Raw genomic sequence first — 20,713 nt, forward strand, 5'->3', positions numbered from 1 at the left:
TGATGATAACAATTCATATTTGTATACTGGTCAAAAGGTTCACAGAAGACTCCTCATGACAGCCCTGTGAGTGCAACTATTTTTACACTGTATATGAAGGGCAATAATTGTATTAATGGACTGTAAATTGGTTCAAAAGGCCCAAATCTTATACTGACTCTATTTACCTCCTATGCTGTAGACATATTCGGCATGTCTTAAGCTTTGCTTTTATGCTCAGATTTCTATTTTCCAAGAAGCAGACATTTCCCAGCTCCTGTTCATCCCCATTTTCTGAGACAAGGTAAGCACAGGCCACCTCTATCCATCTCCTGCCTTGCCATTTTGCCTTAGAGATACCCAAAAGGCCATCTCAGGAAAGATGAATCATAATATTCATTCTAGAGGCAGAGTTATTGTCACCTATTTCTGGCTTTGCAAGGGTCATTTCTGTTTGGGATGATGAATAGGATGCTATATGCTACTTTCTATCAATCTTTAGAGATTAAAAGGAATATGTTTGAGTTATCTGAAAAATGTATTTATACATTCTCTAATGTTAGATAAAAAGGTGTTGTTAGTTCAAACATTAAAAAACATTTAACAAAAAAAAAATCATTTAATTGGGTAGCTAGGTGGCATAGTGGACAGAGCACTAGACTTACAGTCAGGAGGACCTGATTTCAAATCTAGTCTCAGACACTTATTGCCTGTGTGACCCCGGGCAAGTCACTTTCAGTTCCTCATCTGTAAAATAAACTAGAGAGAGAAATGGCAAAGCATTCCAGTATCTATGCCAAGAAAACCCCAAGTGGGGTCATGAAGAGTCGTACACAACTGAAAAATGACAGAACAAATACATTTAATGTTTTATAATTGGCACTTACAGCATTATAATTACATTTTTCTGAATTTCAGAAATTCCTTAGGAATTGGATGATTTAAACCATTATTTTCAGCTTCTTTGATTATGTCATGATTCAAGCTGGTAAAGTTTTCCTTTTTTTTCTTTTTTGAAAGTATCTAAGAAAAAGTCTCAGAAAGAAATAGGAGACTGACCAAATCTGGAGGGATATAGGAAATTTATTTTGAGTGACTGGATAAGGAAATTGGAAATGAAACTGAACACAGCCAAATAGGAAATAATGGGTCTGGAGAAAGGACAGACTGGGCATATTAACCTTGAAATTTTTCGTAGTGTGTTGTATAACCTAAAAACCCAAGGACTATTATAATAAAAGACTGGCAAGGTTTATACACCTATAAATTTTTTTTTTAAAAAGGAAAATAGGAAGAAGAAAATGCTAAAGAAAAAAGAGATAAGCATACTAATATAGGAAATGACAAAAATAACATAGATGTTGTGGATCATTTGATTTTATTCAAACTTACCTTATATATCAATTACAAGAATGAAAATTTTCCTTGAATCAAATTTCTTTTTTAACAATTTTGGGTCTGATCTCTTAGTCTCTAGATAGTGGCTGCTAGTTTCTTCTACTTTAGTGTTTTATTTTAGAGGCAGTAACTTCTTAGAATATCAATCTGCTATCAATTTCTTACTTGCGTATGTGGTTAAACAAATACCTATTGTATACCTAGTATATGCCAAACTCCATGCCAGGTGCTGTGGGAGACACAAAGATGAATAAGCCAGCTTCTAACCTCAAGAAGTCTATAATCTAGGAAGGAGCAGATGACATCGGAACATACATAACTAAAATGCCAGGTAGAATACAGACAGGGCCATGACAGAAGTACAAGTTACTACAGATGTTAAGAGAATAATAGGATCATAAATTCAGAGCTGGAAAAACTAGAAGCAATCAAGTCCAACTCCCTCATTTTATAGACAATAAACTGAAGTTCACAGAAGTTTAAGTGTTTTGCAAAATGTTACATAGGAAGTAAAACTTGATGCATGATTTGAACCTAGGTTTTGATAAAACTTTAAGGCCACAACTTTGTCCACTGAACAAAATCCAGTTTTATTTTGAGATGTGTGAAGGACTGGTGGTGTTGGTCAGGAAGAAAATCATAAAGGAAGATACATTAGAGATGGACTTTAAAGGAGAAGTAGAATTTTGATGTTGGGAGTGGCATGTGGTGACCAGGAAGAGGAAACAGCAAGAGCAAAATCACATATTTTTAAGAAATAGAATAACATGGTGAGATCTTTAAAATTAATCTCTGGCAGTGGTATAAAATATGCATTAGGGGAGGGAGTAGTAGGTGTGGAAGGTAGAAGAGACATTTGTTTAGAGGCTACTATAATAGTACAAGTCAGAGGTAAAAGGCATGGACTAGAGCTGTAAGAGATACTGTACTGAGAAAGAGTCAATTAGACTTGTAGTTTGATTGGATGTCAGAGGTGAAGAAAAGGGAAGAATCAAAGATAATACGTATATTTAAAGCATGGAGGTGAATGGGTGGTACTGTTAACCGAAACAGGAAAGTCAGGAACAAAAGTAGATTTGGAGGCAAAATAATAAGTTTAGTTTTAAATATGTGGAATTTGAGGGTACCAATGAGACATCTAGTGATTCTGCGTAATAAGCAGTTAGAAATAAGGTATCAGAGTTCAACGCTGGAGATATCCATATCCATATGAGTTAAAGGCATAGGAATGTGTGAAATTATCCAGGGAGGAGAAATTTGGGAAAAGACTACTTAAGGATGGGAGATGAAGTAGTGAACAAGCCATGGAGTGAAGACTTAATGCCATAAAAGCCAATACAGAATACCAGAAGTGAATAACAGTGTTAAATGAGCTAGAGAAGTAAAGGAACACGTGGAATGAGAAAAAGCCACTAGAATTGGTAATTACAAGACCTTTGAGGGTACAGTGGCAGTAGAAACCTGGAAAAAATAAATCAGATTGTAAGGCATCAAGTAATGAGTCGGAGTCTTCCATTTGGCAAACCACAATGCTGCTTCTTTGAAATTCATTTCTTCATGTATTCTTGGTAGCAGTTCTACTCAATGTCTGTCTATGACTTTCTATTACTTTAGGGTACCAAGTCACTGCCACATAGATAATGCTTTACAAAACCCTTTATTTCTCAATTTTAAGTTGCTGGTTTTTAAACCATGTATGTGACTTAAGCTTACATAGGGCTTGGATATAATAAGATGTGTTTTGGTAGCCTAGCCAACAATGTTAAAGATGATCTGATAGGTTAAAGGTAACTACAGATATGATATTTTAATATTGATTATATAAACATATATATTTAAAATAATGGAGCACTAATTTGGGAGTTAATAAGGTAACCTTTCTTTTGTGTACTTTTCTCATAGCATTTACAATCAGGTCGTATACTAACTTGGAATAGCTTTATCTTTCCACTTTTTAGTTCAATTTGTATAACTGAAATATTTCATTAATTAAAGAGCTGATACAGAAAGAGTGCTGTTCCTACTGTTCTCATTACTTTCATCTACAAATTGTTTAGGTGAAAAGCAGTCAAATCTTTTGTAGTAGAAGCTACATTGAAAGATTTTGTACTAATCACAATTCTGTAATGGAAATTTTATTATATTTTCAAGATTGTATCATTTCTTTTGAGGAATAGAGGACATGCATTTTGTTGGAATTATAAACTACAAGAATAAGTTATTAAATCATGAAAGGTTTTCACAGTTCAATGCTACAAAAATACCTCATAGCTAAACCTTTCAGGTGCTTTTAATTATTTCAAATACTTTCCCTGAAATTATTGAAAGGAAAATTCTGACGTTTAATGTCATCTTAGAATGAATAAATATTTGCTTCATTTAATCACAGTCACACATTTGAACTTGTTTTATGAATTGTGTGTAAAATTGGGCTTCTCCCCATCCCTCTGCCCCCAAGATATCATTTATCATAATATTAATAAATGCTGACAAAAGATAGCACTTGCAATTCATCTTATTAAAGACAGAGCCAAAAGCATATTTTATTTCTACAATAAATGATTCCAAAGAAACTACACCTCACAACTAATTAAACTGTTTGTCCTCTTTGATCCAGCAATGCCATTACTAGGCATATAACCAAGAGACCAAAGGAGGAAAAGGACCCTTTGTATAAAATGTACAAAAATATGTATAACAGTTCTTTTTGTAGTAAAAAAAAATACAAAAGTAGAAACTAAAAAGGTGCCCACTGACTAGAGAATAACTAAAATAAAATATGGTATAGGAATGTAATATGATATTATTTTGCCATAAAAAATGACAAAATGGACAGTTTCAAAGGAAACTTGGAGATCACTATGAACTGATATACAGTGAAAAAGCAGAACTACATATATATATATATTATATGTAATATATATATGCATATGTGTATATATAACGACATTATAAAAACTTTGAAAGACTTGAGAACTTGGATCAATCCAATGATTAAGTATGACTTCAGAAGACTGCAGATTAAGCACTTTACCCATCTCCTCCCACAGAGGTGATAGATTTAAAATTAAGAATGAGACGTTTTTTGATATGATCAATATGTGCATATCTGTTATAAGGATTTTCTTACTTTAAAAAAGATGTTCAATGTGGGGGAAGAGCTAGAGAGAAATAACAATCCATGGAATAAAATAATTTCAAAAGGAAAAAAAAATTAGAGCTTCTATCTCCCTCATCTGATATCATAGCTCCTAGTACATCCCCATAAACACTTTTTAATCTTTATATGTTTTATCACTCAAATTAGATTTTAAACTCTTTTTAGAAGGGAGATATTTCTTTGTATCTACCCAACATTTACTTATCAGTGAAAATATTGCATGCCAAGTAGAATATAATCTCTTGGAGTGCAGGTATTATTTCACTTTTATACTCAGTGCCTATTACAGTGCACTGCACCTAGTAGGGATTTAAAGGTATACAGAATGCTGAAATCTCCTTATCAGGGAAATTAAAGCTTTTAACTTCTAACTGATGACACGAAACTTCTCAAAGAGTAATTCTTTTCATGTTCTCCTGCAAATCCACCAAAGAAGATCTATTGGCCATACTGTAGTCTTGTATTATTCTGGTATTAGACTTAGGAAAATCAGTAGATTATGTTTTTATTCAAAGGTTTCATTTTCCATTAGTTCTCTACATACTTTCTAGATAAATTATGCCCCCATTAAAATGGCTAGAAGATAAACTACTTGTCAGTAACTCAACTTCGGTTAGCTCTCATTAATTATATTTAGTCAACTTTTCATTACTGCATTAGTGTAATAGAACAAGTAACAAATAATATAAAATAAATTACACTCAGCATCAGAATATATTTCTATAATATGAATACTTGGGATGTCTTAGAATTTGTTTATTTACTTTAAACAAAATAACAGTCACATAGCAAAGAGCAGAAAGGGAGAGACAGAACGTGGTTCCATTTGGACATCTGCTTAATTCTTGTTTGTGACCTCCTTGATGCCAAAGCACAGACTTACTTTTTTCTCAAACTATTATAAATTATTTCCTCAAACTATTGTAAACTACTACTTTTTAGGAATACAAGAAGTGGTTAAATAATTCAATTAAATAAGCATGTATTATGTATCTACTAAGTGAGAGGCATTAGGCTAGGAATCAGACATAAAATAGTCCAAATGGAGTCCTTACCCTAAAGGAGCTTACATTTTATTTGAAGAAACAAATACGTACTTGGAAAATTAAAGAAAAATATGTACAAAGTAATTTCTAGGGAGAGAGCACTAGCAAACAAGGGAATCAGCTTCTTATAGGAAGCACTAATTAAGGTGAATTTTGAAGGAAGTTAGGGATTCTACAAGGACAAGCTAAGAAAATGCATCCTAAACATTTGAATAATAATATTACATTACATTTGCCTGTGCCAAAGCATGGAGATAGCAATGGAATGCTGTGATTGGTAATAGTAAGTGGGCCAGTGTGGCTAGAACTCTGAGTGGCTGAGAGTAGGCTGTGTAGGTCTGGAAACGGAGGCTGAAACCAGATAGGGAAGGGTTTTATGAACTAAATGGTGGAGTCTGTATTTTATTCTAGAGATGAGAGGGTGCCACTGGAGTTTCTTCAACAGTGGGGTGAAAGGTTTATAGCTCTGATTTAGGAATATCATTTTAGCAGCTATATGGAGGATAAAAGGAGAGACAGGAGGACAAAGCAATTAGAAGCTATTGCAATAGTCCATGGGAGAGATGATGAGGGTTGTGTGAGTAACAGAAGGGAATGGACACTGAATATATTTTGGAAGAAGTATTAGGATGAATGGATAGATAAATTAGAGAGAGAGAGAGAGAGAGAGAGAGAGAGAGAGAGAGAGAGAGAGAGAGAGAGAGAGAGAGATCTGGGAGTCATCTTTATAGAGATATTTGGGATCTGATAAACACCTCAAAGAGAAAGAGTATAGAGAAGAGATGACCCAGGATTGAGACCTGGGATATACACACATATATATATATATATATACCGAAGCTTAGGGGGCGGAACAGGTTTGAAGACCTTGGAAAGGAAATTGAGTAGAGACCACAAAAGACTTCTCAAATTAAAGTAAGATATGAGAAATAATCAATGAAAATATTTGAGGCCTTAGAGAATATCCAGTCCAAACCTATCATGATACATCATATTTTGAGAGAAATGTCTGGACAATAACTGAAAATGATTATGCCTTAAAAAATACAAACAAGTTTTTGACAAAATATGACCTACTCAAACCTCAGTCAAAAACACTGCATTTCATTCACCTTGCTACATAAGTCACTATGTAGGGTGTATAAAGAGGTTGACTGAGGGCCTGAAAGAGTACAGGCTCCTCCCAAAGGGGTTAAGTTACTATCTAAGGGAGATTTAGACTCTGGACAGTACTTAATACAATGAATTATAACCTTGGTTCTATCACTGTCCATGTGGCTTTGGAGAATATCAAGCTCACCAATGTATTATACAAATTACACAGTTCACAGAGATGCCAAAATTCCAAAATGACTGGAATACAGGTCACATTCAAAGGGAAAGTTCCAAAAATTCTACAGACAAATAGATAATACTTCTATTTGTGCTATAAAGTGTCCTGAAAAGTCCTCTTATAGTAGAGGAAACATTCAAAATGTGTCTCTTATTCCGTTATTTTAGGAAGCACATACTCACATGAAATAAAAAATACAAATGGAATTGTCTATTTTAATGGAAACAATTTGGTGGAATTTTCTCTCCTAAATGTTAAGAGAGTCATTATTATGCTCGTGCATAAACTGTGTGCTGCTTTAAAAAAAATCAAATAGTTGGTCTCTCAGGGAATAATCAAGAAAGATAAGCACAATGGTAACAATCTATATAAAGGAAGATATCCTCATTATACTAAATGAGATAAAATTTTCTGACTTAAAATTTTATTATTTTCATGTATCAAGATTTCCCTCCCTACTAGCCTCTTTTTATTGGTTAATTACAGATTGGCAGATAATGTGGGAAATATTCCCTGCTTATTTAAGATGAATCATTTTAGAGAAAGAAGAACAGAGTTCTGATCTGCTGCCTACCTATATATAAGAAGCCTCTTAGTCACATCCTTGACACTCAGAGTACTACTTTTAAGTCACTATTAAATTACTAGCAGGAGCTGTGTTGTTCACCCTGTTGAAAACTCAGAAAAGTCAAGAAAAAATGTATAGGTATTTATTAAGTGCCTATCTATCCAGCATTGTGGGGGATATAAATAATGAAAAAAATGCTCTAATTTAGAGGACCCTAGAATCTAGTTGAAAAGACAAGACAAACAAAATTTAAGGGAGAGAAATATGGTATATAATCTAAGTATGATTTGTGTGTTACAAAGTATATATAATACCAGAGAAGCTCAAAGAAAAGAAAGAACAATGTGGGTTTTGACCCAATACTTAGGAATTTCCATGTAGCTGGAGTTTTTCTTATTTTATAAATAAGAAAGGAAAAGAACATAATTTCCTATATTTTTACTGAAACATCATAGAGGACTCTAAAGATCTAGCACTTTGAGCCTCAATATTTCAATAAAACCTGGGAAATGAAGGTCAGTATAGGAACCCAGGTGACCCAGATAGAGCAAGCAGGATTGACAATGACGACTACTACTACTACTACTAAACACACACACAAACAATTAAAAGAGAAGACAATAGCTCCCTTTGCTTGGAAGATTCTCTAACACTACTGTCCTTTCTTTTCTTCTCCTCCCTTTTCTTCCTTCCTTCCTTCCTTCCTTCCTTCCTTTCTTTCTTTCTTTCTTTCTTTCTTTCTTTCTTTCTTTCTTTCTTTCTTTCTTTCTTTCTTTCTTTCTTTCTTTCTTTCTCTCTCTCTCTCTCTCTCTTCTTTCTTTCTTTCTTTCTTTCTTTCTTTCTTTCTTTCTTCTTCCTATCTTTTCCCCTTCCTCTATTTCTTGCCCCATACTTCTCTTTCTCCTAGATTTTCTCTTTATTCACACACCCTCTTAAATTTTTTTTAAACGGGATTTCACAATTTCCTCTACCTCCATGTCTTACTGTGCATGCCATGGAAAATTTTTGTATCTTACATCATGTGAGAAAATAAAACTGACTGAGAAACAAAGTACTTAGCAATTGATATTTTTAAACTACAGCAATGTAAAGTACAGAATCTATTGTGTTTAATTTTTTTCAAAAAGGTGAAAATATATTAATTTTTCTATTCTAGAATTTTAAATCACCTACAATTTGCAATGTGTTCTGAAACAAAATCTCAACTTCTTGTCTCAGAATCTGATTTATGGTCTCTACAAATGTAAACTGTCAACTTGCCAGTTTTTGCTTTCTAGCATGTCAATGTCAATCATGAACAATACAGCTAATTTAAAGAGACAATAGGGAAGTTTTTCATCCTTGAATATTACATAAAAAAGAAATAACCAAATTATTAATATGTAAGATTACAAAGGGATCCTATAGAACCTGTGAAGAAAGCAGGACATTTATTTCAGTGTCTAATTCTTATAGGGCTGAAAGGAACCTAAGGCTCTCCTGTAATCCCACCATCTAGAATGACAGACTGTATCAAGTGATTTCCCAAAGATAACTAGGCTTCTCTTAAATCTCTATCAAATGGAGTCTTCCTCTAGTAATGTGAAACCTCAAGGTTCCCTAGTTATCTGAAACCCCTTGCCACCTTCTCAATTACCAAATGATAGAGCTGAGTTTTAGAATGAATTAACAACCTAAGAAGAGTGAATAGGATCTTAAAGTACATTAAGTCTTTTAGACTGATCAGTACATTTAACTGAGGGATACATTTTATTCATTAAATTCAATCCACTGTGTAATGTCCTAGATTTGACCTTCCCTATGAGGGAAAACCAAGAAGCTTTTCTGATTTATAAGAGAAAAAGTAATCCAAGCCAGTTTCCCTCAACAGTTCCTGGAGTTTTAGATATTATATTACATATGTTAGTAGTCACAAATACAGGGATATAAGACACATCATTTAGTATAGCTGTTTAGGCTATAATAGAGAGTATGGTCAATATTAATAAGAAATTCATTTGAAACTATCAAGTACAAATTTGCACATAATAGAATTGTAAAATGAATAAAACTGAAAATAAACCCACTAATTATTCAAATTATATTGTTTTGTCAGGGAACCATTTAAAATATACAACTCTTATCCATATCCAAAGCCTAGGAAAAGATTCTGTATTGTTAAGAATTTTTTTTTAAATCTTAAGCAGCTAAGAAACATTAATCTTTATATATTTCTTTTGAGGATTAAGAAATCATAGGGTCTAACTATTTATTTGATTACTTAGTAAGGTCCCTCAGTACTACACAACTCTAGAGTTTTTGTGGTTTAATTTGTTTACATAAAGGAATGGGAGAACTGCATATACACTAAGTAACTAGTTCTGAAAATGTACTGTGTATAATGCTGAAATTGATAAAAGAATGGACATTGACTACCATTTTCCCAAAGAAGTCTGACTAATGTGAATTAATTGCTACAATGGGGAGTCCAAGAGGGCCTAGAGACCATCTCAGTTGGCAAAAACTTTATTTCCTTGCCAAATAGGATATGGAAGCCAAAGGTGACATTGGTATAGGATGTGAACTCATTTGCAAAATTTTAAAGACAATAATAGTGGAAGATCATGAGCCATCATATCTCATAAAAGAGTGGTGAGTAGGGAAAGAAAAAAAAACAAGCTTGCAGAAAAGTTGGAAAGAGATCAAATTAAACCAAATGATCCTAAGAGCATTTAAGGATGAACCTAGAAGAATAAACAGAAGAAAAATGGAAAAGGAATACCAAAACTACTGCCATAAACCACTCTCTCTATAAATAACAGCAGAGCCATCACATGTTCTCCATAACATTACAGTCCCTGATATGCTTCACAATGAAATAGGAACAGCATGAAACAAAAGACAGGGGAAGAGCAGTGGAATAAACCAGGTTATGTAAAGGAGGTCTGTATACTTTTTGCCTCACTTCATATTTATAGTAAGGGAAGGTGGAGGTGATACAATTCTAAGGTCACTGAAGCAATGATTTTCATCATGTTTTTAAAAAGGAAAGGTTAGTATTATTGAAAAAAAATCAAAATTGTTAATGTCCAAAAATCCATACGCCTACTTCTCCATCTTTAGAAAATTTTTATGGAAATAATCTATACACAAGTTATACTTCATAAAGGCACGGGAAATGAATAGTCAGGATTTCACTAAGAATATTCTATAGTAGATCACAATTGAGGGGAAACTGCAGAGAACATGAGATTTCACTGTACTTATTGACTACTGACTATAAAAAAGTACTTGGTTCAGTAGAACAAAATATCACCTTCAAAGCTCTCCTCTAACAAGGTATTTACATTGTATATATTAAGATCAAACAAGATTCTGTGAAAGATTCAACAAAAAACCAAAACTTGTTCTGATGCTTTCCTGACTATAAATGTTAAGTGAGTCAGAAAATAGGGAAATGTATGCTGGTCAAAGTGTTTATCATTGTTCAAAAGGTTGTCTAAAGAAAATTCCAAATGAAAGAGGAATTCCCTATAGATAGAATTGTGTTGATAATAAGCTCCAGATCATTGTGAAGCCTCCTAAATGACATAATTACACAAAAGAGTTCAGGCTAATCATTCACATGGGAAAATCCAGGCAAATGAAGTATATTTACTATCCAGGCTACAGTATGCAGTTGGATAGAAAGTGCACAGAGGTGGCTATTGGCATATGTGCCTTGGTAAGAAGTTGTGTTTGAACAATGTTTGGGAAAGACTGTATTTGGAAAACTGCTCAGTTCTTTCAGAGACCCCAAGTTTTTCCTAGAAACAAAGGCCTGTCTTTTAAAAATCAATCATCATCTTGTAATGTACTATGACAATAAAAAAAGGAGTATTTGTTTCTTAAGTACTAAAGTTACAGATTGCATAAAGAACAAGAACCTGAAGCATATTAAAATGAAAAAGTGCATAGAAATGGAGATAAAAAATATTAACAAAGAAATTATAAGTAGAAAATGGGAAGGCTCATGCAGTAAGAATAAGGGACAATTGATGGACAGTTTATGTGCTTCACTGGCACTCATGCAATGTTAAAGATATAGAAAAAAGCCTCCAGGACACAAAATGGTCCCTTTATGGAAAGAAATGGATGAGTGAATGGGTTGTGTTTTGCTCTGCCCAAAGGAGTACCCACAATGATTAAATTATAGATCTATTAACTGAATGCCCACTATTTATCTGTTACCCTTTAAATGACTGACAATATTAATTTTTAGAAGATTGTGGTATTCCATGAATTCCAATCAAAGAGAGCTACCAGAAGTTATTACTATTAAAAGCATGGATCTTTTTTTCAGGAAAGAATTTTGGGTCATTTAAAGTGCTTTGCAGTTTCCCAAATGCAACCCATTCTGTTCTCATTTTCTCAGTTAAGTACCTTTAATATTTTGGTTACAAGATTACAAAACAAAAAATTAAGAAGTAAATGCTAAACCCCAGTCACTTCCATGCTATGACCAGAAAATGATTTTGATGGATATGACTCATGGCTCCTAAAGGATATGCCAGAGGGACAAAAAGTGCTACCAAGTCATAAAGGCTTGATGCCCATCCAAAGATCAGCTTAGATAACTTCAGAGGCATTCATTATCAAAAAGGTGACCACCAAATGATGATTATTCTTGGTCACAACTCATAAAGACTTAAAATGACATCAGTGGAGGGAATGCTATATTGATAAAATATAGATAAAGATCCAAAAAAGATAAAGAGCCAAGTTAAAAAAAATTAAGCTCCCTCTATGTAAAAGTTCCTGTCATGAAGGAGCTCACAATTTAATGGAAGAAATAAATGAACCTGTTCCTAATTCAGAAGGATGAGGAATTTATTGGATCTGCTATTCAAAGACACTTCCGATAGCATTTATTATTACTTGCTTCCAACCACTATTAATGTAAGCATCTAGCTTTATTTCACTGAAACAGTAATTGATTATGTACTTGTCCCAATATACCCTGTCTACTACCAAGCTTTTGTTGTTGTTGATGATGCTGAGTTGTTTCAGTTATGTCCAACTCTTTGTGACCCCATTTCGGATTTTCTTTGGCAAAGATACTGGAATGGTTTTCCACTTTCTTTTTCAGAATATTTTCCAGATGAGAAAATGAGGCAAAGAGGGTTAAGTGACTTGCCCAGTGTCACACAATAAGTGTCTGAGGCTGGATTTGAACTCAGGAAGATGAGTCTTCCTGACTCCAGGCCTGACACTCTATCCAATGCACCATCTAGCTGCCCTTACCAAGCTACAAGGGATCAACTAAGACCAATAATATTTAAAGAACTCATTTAAAATCATCTCATATATAGCTAGAAAGTAATGAGAATGATTCCATGTCACATATAACATAGAATCTCAAAGTCTGGAGAGACCACAGTGGACAATGTAACCTAACTTGTATCTGAAATAGAATCTCTCTGTGACAACATACTGGGCAAGTGCTTATCTAACTTTTGCTTGAAGATCTCTAGTGAATAAGAATCGATTACCTCCTATTTCTGTTGAGGTTCAGGGAACTATAAGTTGAGGTTAGGGGTTCTGGGACCCTGAAATAGTGACACGTGGATTCTTCCCGAATGAATTTGACCCAAGCCTTCTTTCAGCCAAAGACAAGGTGTATTAAAGATCGGCCACATTGGCCAGACTCCTAAAGAATCTAAGCATTTGTATTGCTAATACAAGCAGGCAGATTTCAAGAATCTGAGCACTTGGCTAGACTCTTAAAATCTACTTTAAAGATCCCACTCTACTCCATTCCCTTCAACTTGTGCTTGTTCTACAGATTCACATGAATCACATGAAAGACATTATAGAAGGAAAAAGGAAAATCTGATAGCTACTTTGCAGGTCAGGCGGGTCCTGGTTCTCTTTGAAACATGTTAAGGGCTTTGAAAGGGTCCCCTGAGCTTGTCTTTTGAGTTGCCACATTTTCCAGAAACCTGGACCCAAATGCTGGAAATGCTGGACCCAAAGCATGCAGGAAGCCCTGAATGTGTCAAGGAGGAAGCACCCCCCACCAGCTGACATAATTTGTTATTTGTACCCCAAGCTGGTTTCCCTGTGTGTCCCTGGGAGGCAAAACAGGAGCCAATCTGTGCCAGGCTGGGGTCCTTTGTAGATAAACAGGTCCTCCTATCTTCATAGTCTAGAGGTTCCCAAGGGAAAAGAATATGACTTTTGCTATGGACTTGCTCCTCCCATTTGGGAGGGGTTACTATACTTTTCCCCTCCCATGCCATGCCCCTCCTGTTTTCTCCTCCTCCTTTTGTTGTACTGTCATAAATATGCACATTTCTGTGAAGACTGTGAACTCACTGGGAGACATGTTCATTTCTTTTGTAATAAACCTGGTTTTCACATAAATTTCGTGACACTGTGATCGCCTGTTGACAAACACTAAGGGAACCAGAAATAATCAATGGTGAACATCACTAATGGGCTTTCCACAGTGACTATATGGAAGGAAGGGTTGTTGCATTCCAAATTTCCAACCAATCATGATGTTTTCCCCATCTATGATTCTGCCTTTTAGTTTATGAATGCTCCTTTTGTCCATAAAAATGATCTATCAGCCCTCATTTAAGGTTTTAGCTAGATGAGGTGGCTGAAACCCTGTTTATTGGCAAACTCATGCTTTACTAATAAACTGTGTGTCGCTTTGTGCCTCAGTTTACCTTAATTTCAATAGCAACAGCACTCAATAAACATTCTTGATTGATTCTTGAAGCAACAGTTTTGCATCAATTAAACTTCTCTGAGAACTGAAGACAGTCAATGTCTTTATTTTTATACATTTCTCATTTTCTGGAGTTGAGAGTTTGTTTGAACAGGTTGGGTTAGAATTACTATAATCATTTTTATCCTTTCTTCAATATGCTTATTCTAGTCATTGTTCTAACGAGTCAATGATGCACACAGCTGATTCAATGATTCCTTTTATGTAGTTGTAACCAGTCATATTTCCTGTCTTTTCAATACTGTTCATTTCATTTTTATGATATCATTTGGTGTTAATAATTTCCATTGCCTTCCAACTTCCTTGAAGAAAGAAAGAATAACGTATAGATTTTAAGCTTATGGGTAGCCTACAAGTCTTTGGCTTTTTAAATTTTTTTTATTGCACTATATTTTAAAGTACAATTTAATTACTCTTCCCTATGCCCACTTTCAAATGAAAATCACTGGCTATCTATTTTGGAGGACTGTATTAAGTTTCTTAAAGAATTTTTCTTTCATCAATTCTAGTAGATAATGGTATATGAGCTGTAGTTATCTGCATGTGTTCTGTTTGTTTATGATCATGAAAGATAAAATGGCCTAATGAAGAAGAGACCTTCACCCTTCTTCCTTACATTTCCTGCTGTACATATCCTCTGAGGGAAGGCTTCCAGGGGCAACTTCTGCCTGAGCAGATTGCCCCTCCATCACCCTCACTCTATCACTTATGTACTGGTTTATTCCCTACCACCTACAAACATGCAGGTGTCTCTCCTCCTATCCTGAAAAAATCCTCACTTGATCCTTCCGTCCTCACTATTATTCTATATCTCTTTTGCCCTCTGTAGCTAAACTCCTCAAAAGGCCTCTACAACAGGCACCTCCTCTTTCTCTTCTCTCACTCCTCTTAACCCCTTAACACCTGGCTTCTGACCTTATCATTTCACCAATACTGCCACCATCCTGGTGCACGCCCTCATCACTATATTCTTGAGATACCGAAACAGCCTGCCGGTGGGTCTGCCTGCCTCAAGTCTCTCTCCCCTCAAATCAACCTTCCATTCACCAAAGTGAACTTCCTAAAGCACAGGTCTGATTGATCATGTCACCCTCCTATTCAATAAGCTTCAGTGTCTTCCTATTACCTTGAGGATCAAATATAAAATCATCTGTTTGGCTTTCAAATCCCTTCATAACTAAGCCCCCTTCTACCATTCTAGTCTTTTTATACTTTACTCTCCAAAACACAGTTTCCAAACTCATGACACTGGCCTCCTGTCCTTTTTAGCACTCTCTTTCTCTTTTTGCATTATTTCACTACTATCATAATGGGAATGGAAGAGGGTTGCATGAGGTTATGTGAGACTAAAGATCATTTTATGAGTCCCTGTGGCTCCCCTGACTCTCCCCCCTCTTCCCATTCATCAGCTGGTGATCAATATCCTGGTAAGGCTTTCCAGAGTTGACTAGTAGAGTCCTCAGTCAGCAATATAACCTGTTGCCAGGCTTATACTCAAAGTCCTCCAAGATTGACAGAACTTGCCAGAGCTTGCCCTGTTCCACTGGCAGACAGAAAAGATCACAGTGAATCATAATTGTGATTCTTTGGAGAGGGTGGTATTCCATGATTCACAACTACATAGCATCAGTCAATAATACTGATTTAAAATGGATATGTTTTCATTTCAGGGGAAAGTTTGGGGACCTTAGAAAGTGCTGTATAATTCCAAAATGTAATCAATTTGGGGTCCATTTCTTTGTCAATCTTATGATGTGTCCAAAATATATGTGTGACCTGATGAGAAAGCTCTATATGATGTCTTCCATCTGTAGGTAAAATAACTGCTTGTTGATTGTTGATTGATTTATTAGACACTAAACATTTTTCACACACTTTTTTCCCCTGTTAGGCTCTTTCAAATGACTATAAGTTTCATTTAGGAGGCTCTGCAATATTTTTTTTTTTGCAATTGCTTATACTCAGAGGTAATCAGGACACCATAATCCACATAATGGAGCATCAAGAGAAGCTTACCATCTATGGAGAATCCCTTTCTTCTTTGGACTCTATTCTGGATATCCTACAAAACAGCTGAAAACACTTTAGGTATAATATGCTGTGTCTATTATGCTTCCCTTGATATTAAAAAAAATTAAAAAAGAAAAAAGTTAAGTATTGAAAAAATGACCTCACTAAATTTGGAATACAATTCAACTCTGGTTATTGAGAAATGTAATAAAGATATGACTGATTGAATTTACTTTGATTTTTTTGCACCCTGAAAATATCTGGTAAATTTTCTAATTCCAAACCTCCTCAGTTTTCTCCTACATTTAGCACTGGTTTCCTACTCCCAGGTGTCACAATCCATCAACAACAAGAATTTATTAAGCACACGTCAAACACTATGTTATGTACCAGGGGACACAAAGATAAAAGTCATGCACCTATACCCAGTAATAATAGTTAAGGCTACATCAATGGGGTGAGGTGGCTGCACAGTTACGCAGTAGAAACACGGTAGGTGTTTTGAACTGTTCTGACCTGTCTCATCTTTAGAACTGTGGTGGCAGAAAAAAAGCAAAGGTTCTACAAGAACAGCATTCCTTTTTTTCTTTTCTTTTATTTCTTTTCTTGCTTAAGTACATGTTTCCAATGGGTTTTGTTTTTCTTTTGTTCTGTGCTAGGAAGTAAGTTGGGGTGGGAGGGAGAGAAGAAGGATTTTTGCTGACTGGAAAATAACTTTTCCTAAATATCTTTGTGAAGCAGTTATTTTAGTGCAGTGTCAAATTCCAGAACAAAATGAATACAATGAAGGTAAGATATTTCACACAGTGGCCTTTTCCCATGTACCACCATTATAATTCAAACAAGTTTCTTGTCTGCAGTAAGCACATTCACTTTGAAGTCTGAGATAACTGAGTTTTATTATTAAACACCCAATAGCACTCACTTACAACTGCTGAAGATATAGAATTTTCAACTAAGTCAGCCTATAGTCCCAATACCCCTCTGCTTTCATGGAGGAATCCCTTGTAAATAAATGTCTAGAATGTCTTCATATCTTATGATTGATTTTCTTCAAAAATTTTTTTTCACAAGCTATAGTAATCAGAGAAGATGACAATAAGAGTCCCGCAGTATGGCAAATAAGCAACTCAACATCATGTTGGATTCATCACTGTTGGCAGCAAGAGTAAAATGACACAGAAGTGATGCCAACTACACACTTCTTGGTTCCTTTTTCTCTGTCAACTGAAGCCCTTTTGTGGCTACTTCTCCTTTAATACCTCTGACATTCAGCTGTAACTCTGGAGTAACGAGGTGGATTAAAAGAAAATTACCTTTTAGTCAGAGTCTGAACTCTCCTTCGATTTAGATTTGTGCTTTTTTTCTTTTTCTTCTCCTTTTTCCTCTTATGTTTCTACTTCTTCCTCTTATGCTTCTCCTTATATTGTGAGGAGCTGGAAGCACTGCCATCTTCATCTGAAGTAGAATCCTCTAGTAGCTTCTTTAGCTGTTGTATGCTTACATCTTCTTCATGATGTTTGTTTTCCCTTAAAATGTCATACATGGGATCTTCATGTGCTACCCTGAATTGTTCTAATTTCTGATTGCCTTTGATAAAGAACAGGCATTCTTTGTCACATGTTCTGTGTCCATACCATTTACAGTGCCAGCATGGCATAACCTTGACTTCTTTGCCCAGAGGCATTCAGAATCCTTTAGTTGGAGCATGAGCCAGAAATTCTCTGGCATATTCAATTGCCCAGTACATCTGGTATACAGTCTTCTGGCTTGGTCTCATCTTCCTTGATAAGTGCAGGAGGATGTTTTTCATAAAAGGACTTGAGGTGCTGCAGTTGCTCCTGCTGCTGCACATCCTGCCAGTGCTGCTTCTGCTCCAGCTTGGTGGGCCCACTGGGGGAGGGGAGTGTGGAGGCATGGCTGGGCCAGGGCTCCCCTTCCTAGCATGGTTTTTTTAAGGCAATTGGAGTTGAGTGACTTGCCCAGGGTCACACAGCTAGTAAGTGTCAAATGTTTGGTCTTAGGCCAGATGTGAACTCAGGTCCTCCTGACTTCAGGGCCAGTGCTCTATCCACTGCACCACCTAGCTGCACCCAGGTATAGCTTTTTAAAATTTTTTTTTTTAAATGCATTTGAGAGTCATCAAAGAAATTAACCTGTCCATATACAAAATATAGAAAAGGATTGCAAATGAAGCCATGAAGCTAACATTTAGAGCTTTTTTAAAAAAAGTATAAATCAAATTTTACATGGTAGTACCAATACTCTTCTTGTCTTATATCCCTTTCTAAACTTCCTTCTGCTCCTCTCTCTATATTTTTTTTTGCACTTTTTGGTGTGGCAATTGGGGTTAAGTGCTCAGGGTCACACTCTCTATGTATTTTTAAGTGTTTTACTGATGCTCTTTTCTATCTGTTGGTTTGCAATATTACCACAACCCATACCTTCTTTTCCATGTCACTTTGCCTCTTCCCCATATGATAGCTCTCTTGTAAGAAACAGTGTAATGCAAAAACATGTTGTATTAGTCATGTCTGAAAGTGTATGGATCATTCTGTACCAAGAGATCATCACCTCTCTGCCATGAGGTGGGTAGCATGCTTCACCATTAGCCTTCTGAAGCTGTGATGGGTCATTGCAGAATTGAAACAGGAATTGGTTCAACATCTTCCAAAATTAAACTATTCAATAAAACTACATTTCTAGTGAACTTTAAAGTATACTGCATAATAAGAGAAGAATTTTCAAGGTCATTTATATATTTACTTTTTTAATGTAAAAGGCAAGTTATTAGGGCTTTGGGGTAAAAATAGCCTCTAGCCTATATTTTTGAAGATTGGTAAAATCATGTCTTTTAGAATATAAATTTCTGAGAGCAAGGGTTATGTTTTTAATCCACATCATTTTTTGAGCATTTTGTGGATAACTAATACATAATAAGCTGCAATTATCTCAGAAGCCTAAGTGGGAATAAATTTACACTTTCAGGTCAAAAGAATACTTATTATGTAAGTCATTTGTTCAGTTGTATAAGAAGGAATTCTCTTACCTGAAACAGTTAATGCAGTTTCTAAATGGGCCTAACTTACTCTTAGGGAACAATCTGAGAAAAAATACTCCTGGAAAAATATGACTCATTCCTATCCTGCCCTACAGGAAAATAGAAGGGGAATGGGATAAGAGAAGTGGGGGAGAGATAGAAGAGGGGACAGACTAGGTGAAGGGATGTTCAGAATGCATGCCATCTTGGGGTGGGGGGAGGGGTGAGATGGAGTGATAATTTGGAACTCAAAATCTTGTGGAAGTAAATACTGAAAACTAAAAATAAATAAATTTCTATATAAAAAAGAAAAATATGGCTCATTCAATTACACTGATGACAATGATAATGATTATGTCTGTGAAGCATACTGAACTTTCAGGGAAAAGGCAATACTGTATAACTTACATTGTACAGTTTATAAAGGACGTCAGTATCTTTTATTTCAATTGTATCACAAATCAAATGAGATAACATACTCAGTGTTTTATAAACTTGAAAACACCAAATAAATGCTGGCTATTTTCATTATTGTTATTATTATTATTATTTTTAGCTAAGCAATGAGGTTAAGTGACTTGCCCAGGGTCATACAGCTAGTAAGTGTTATGTGTCTGAGGCCAAATTTGAACTCAGGTCTTCCTGAATCCAGGGCCAGTGCTCTATCCACTGCGCCACCTAGCTGCCCAATTATTGTTATTTTTAAAAAATGAATTGTCATTTAAATGCATATGATAAGCAAAACACTGGAAAATAACACTATAAAGATGGAAAATTGGTATAGGAAGACTCCTATTAGATTTCTTTTCAAAGGGAATTCAGTAAATCAAATGCCAAAAGTATCTGAACAAAAGGGCAGCTAGGTGCTATATGCTATAGTGGATAGAGTGCCAGGCCCGGAGTCAGAAGGCACTGAATTAAAATCTGGCCTCAGATACTCACTAGCTGTGTGACCCTGGGCAAGTCACTTAACTTTGTTTGCCTTAGTTTCCACATCTGTAAAACGAGCTAGAGAAGGAAATGGCAAATCACTCTAGTATCTTTTCCAAGAGAATCCCAAGTGGGGGTCAGGAAGAGTCAGACATGACTAAAGTGACAACACATTAACAAAAAATAGGTTCAGCAGGAAGAGAGAAGGCCTGAGAAGAGTGTTTATAGCAAGGGATAATTCATATATAATTGAAATAAAATTGATTTCAGTTCATTAAACATGGAAACTGGACTTAACTTACACCTCTTGGAAATACTCTGATGAATCTATGTCCATTATATGGGGAAATCTTATCAAATTATATTAAATAGATATAAATGAAGGTTAATAGTACAACTGCTAATTAAGAATCGTCATGGCATCTAAGAAAATATATATACAGTGAAGCTTCTTATTTACCTCACCACAAATTCATTACATTTCCCTTGTGT

General features: G+C 35.3%; 1 protein-coding gene and 1 pseudogene across 4 annotated transcripts in view; both read right to left on the reverse strand.

Moving 5' to 3' along the window:
- The window catches only part of RNF180 (ring finger protein 180), a 221,042-nt gene that overhangs the window by 75,664 nt on the left and 124,665 nt on the right, over positions 1-20,713 (reverse strand). The gene's annotated exons all lie outside the window — the stretch shown is intronic.
- Positions 7,878-20,558, reverse strand: LOC110222327 (retinitis pigmentosa 9 protein homolog pseudogene; annotated as a pseudogene).

The sequence above is a fragment of the Phascolarctos cinereus genome, unplaced genomic scaffold (assembly GCF_003287225.1).
Source record: "Phascolarctos cinereus isolate Bilbo 61053 unplaced genomic scaffold, phaCin_HiC Scaffold_4;HRSCAF=312, whole genome shotgun sequence".
In the NCBI taxonomy this organism is placed as follows: domain Eukaryota; kingdom Metazoa; phylum Chordata; class Mammalia; order Diprotodontia; family Phascolarctidae; genus Phascolarctos; species Phascolarctos cinereus.